This window comes from Macaca nemestrina, chromosome 7 (genome assembly GCF_043159975.1).
Source record: "Macaca nemestrina isolate mMacNem1 chromosome 7, mMacNem.hap1, whole genome shotgun sequence".
Taxonomy (NCBI): domain Eukaryota; kingdom Metazoa; phylum Chordata; class Mammalia; order Primates; family Cercopithecidae; genus Macaca; species Macaca nemestrina.
In genome coordinates, this window is record NC_092131.1 from 151,316,369 (window position 1) to 151,319,179 (window position 2,811).

Below are 2,811 nucleotides of genomic sequence, written 5' to 3' on the forward strand. Positions count from 1 at the left end.
CTAAAAATACAATTAGCAGGACATGGTGGCACGCGCCTGTAATCCCAGCTACTCGGGAGGCTGAGGGACAAGAATTGCTTGAACTTGGGAGGCAGAGGTTGCAGTGAGCTGAGCTCGTGCCACTGCACTCCAGCCTGGGTGACACAGCGAGACTCCGTCTCTAAATAAATAAATTAAATTAAATTAAAAAGAAACAATTGATAATCTCGACTTGATTAAAATTTTAAAAATTTCTGCTGTGTGAAAAATAGTGTCAAGAAAACAAGAAGCCAAAAACCAGGAGAAAATATTTGCAAAAGATACATATATAAAGAACTTTTAAAGCTCAACAATAAGAAAACAACCCAACTTAAAAATGAGTAAAAGATTTAAACAGATTCCTCACCAAAGAAGATACACAGATGGCAAGGAAGCATATGAAAAGGTGTTCAACATTATATATCCTTAGGAAATTATGAATTAAAACAACAAATATATCCCATTATAGCCTATTAAAATTGCCAAAACACAATACCAAACGCTGGATGTGGAGTAACAGGAACTCTCATTCATTGCTGGTTGGAATGCAGAATGGTATAGCCACTTTGGAAGAGAATTTAGCAGTTTCTTAACAAAACTAAATGTACTCTTAACTGCACAATTCAGCAATCATGCTCCATGGTATTTACCCAAAGGAAGTGCAAGCTTACCTTCACACAAAAACTTGTATGTGAATGTTTGTAACAGCTTTATTCATAATTGCCAAAACTTGGAAGCAACCAAGCTGTCCTTCAGTAGGTAATGGATAAATTGTTGTAAATCCAAACAATGAATTTTTCAGCACTTTAAGAAGTGAGCTATCAAGCCACTAAAAGACATGGAGGAAACTTCAATACATATTATTAGGTGAGTGCAAAAGTAATTGTGGTTTTTGCATTGTTGGAATTTGCCCTTCGATATTGGAATACATTCTTAAATAAATGTGGTTATGTTATACATCATTTTAATGGGTATATCTTGCTTTATGTTTTTGTTTTTGATTTTGCTAATGACTTATTACGTGCTCTTTATTTTATGTTTATTTTAAACTATGGAAATGATGTTAGCCAAAAAACAAATTCAAGAGATTTTCTTTTTTGATTTCGAAAGGGGTCATTTAGCAGGGAAGAAAACTCTCAACATCAACAATGCATTTGGCCCAGGAACTGCTAACGAACACACAGTGCAGTGGTGATTCAAGAAGTTTTGCAAAGGAGAACCTTGAACATGAGGAGCGTCGTCGCTGGCTGTTGGAAGTTGACAGCTACCAGTGGAGAGCAATCATCAAAGCTGATCCTCTGACACCAACACGAGAAGTTGCTGAAGAACTCAACATCAACCATTCTATGGTTGTTTGGCATTTGATGCAAATTGGAAAGGTGAAAAAGCTTGATAAGTGGGTGCCTCATGACCTGAGTGAAAATTTTTAAAAAATCATTTTAAAGTGTCATCTTCTCTTATCCTATGCAACAACGAACCATTTCTCGATCGGATTGTGACATGCATTGAAAAGTGGATTTTATACAACAAACTGTGACGACCAGCTCAGTGGCTGGACTGAGAAGAAGTCCCAAAGCACCTCCCAAGCCAAACTTGCACCGTAAAAAGGTCATGGTCACTGTTTGGTGGTCTGCTGCTGGTCTGATCCACTGCAGCTTTCAAATTCCCGGCAAAATCATTACATCTGAGAAGTATGCTCAGCAAATCGATGAGATGCACCAAAAACTGCAATGCTTGCAGCTGGCACTGGACAACAGAAAGGACCCAATTCTTCTCCATGACAATGTCCCCCACACATTGCACAACCAATGCTTCAAAAGTTGAAAAAATTGGGCTACAAAGTTTTGCCTAATCTTCCATATTCATCTGACTTCTCACCAACTCACTACCACTTCTTTAAGCATCTGGACAACTGTTTGCAGGGAAAATGCTTCCACAACCAGCAGGATGCAGAAAATGCTTTCCAAGAGTTCGTTGAATCCCAAAGCATGGGTTTTACACTGCAGGAATAAACAAAATTATTTTTCGTTGGCAAAAATGTATTGATTGTAGTAGTTCCCATTTTGATTAATAAAGATGTGTTTGAGCCAAGATATAATGATTCAAAATTTACGGTCCCAAACCACAATTACTTTTGCACTAACTTAATACTAAGAAAAAAAAGCAGGTCTGAAAAGGATATATACTGTATAATTCCAACTATGTGGCATTCTGAAAAAGGTAAAACTTTGGAGACAGTAAAAAGATCAGGGGTTAGGGGGACGGAAGGATAATAGGCAGAACACAAAAGATTTTTAGGGTAGTGAAACTCTTCTGTATGGTACTACAATTGTGGATACCTGTCATTATACATTCATCAAAACCCATGGAAGGTACATCACCGAGAATGAATCCTAATGTAAACTAAGGACTTAGGGTGAAAATGATGTGTCAATGCAGGTTCATTGATTGTAACAAATGTACCCCTGTGGTGTGGGATGTTCATAGTGGGTGAGGTTATACAGGTATGGGGGTTGGGGGGAATGTATGGGAACTGTCTGTACTTTCTGCTGTGAACCCAAAACTGTTCTAAAAACAATGGAGTTAATTAACTTTTTAAAAAACTACCCGCCGGGCGCGGTGGCTCAAGCCTGTAATCCCAGCACTTTGGGAGGCCGAGACGGGCGGATCACGAGTTCAGGAGATCGAGACCATCCTGGCTAACACGGTGAAACCCCGTCTCTACTAAAATACAAAAAAAAATTAGCCGGGCGAGGTGGCGGGCGCCTGTACTCCCAGCTACTCGGGAGGCTG

The 2,811-nt window shown here is 39.1% G+C and overlaps 1 pseudogene; it reads left to right on the plus strand.

Annotated features, from left to right (window-relative positions):
• Positions 1-216: 216 nt before the first annotated feature.
• On the plus strand, positions 217-2,100 carry LOC139364132 (histone-lysine N-methyltransferase SETMAR-like; annotated as a pseudogene).
• The last annotated feature ends 711 nt before the right edge of the window (positions 2,101-2,811 follow it).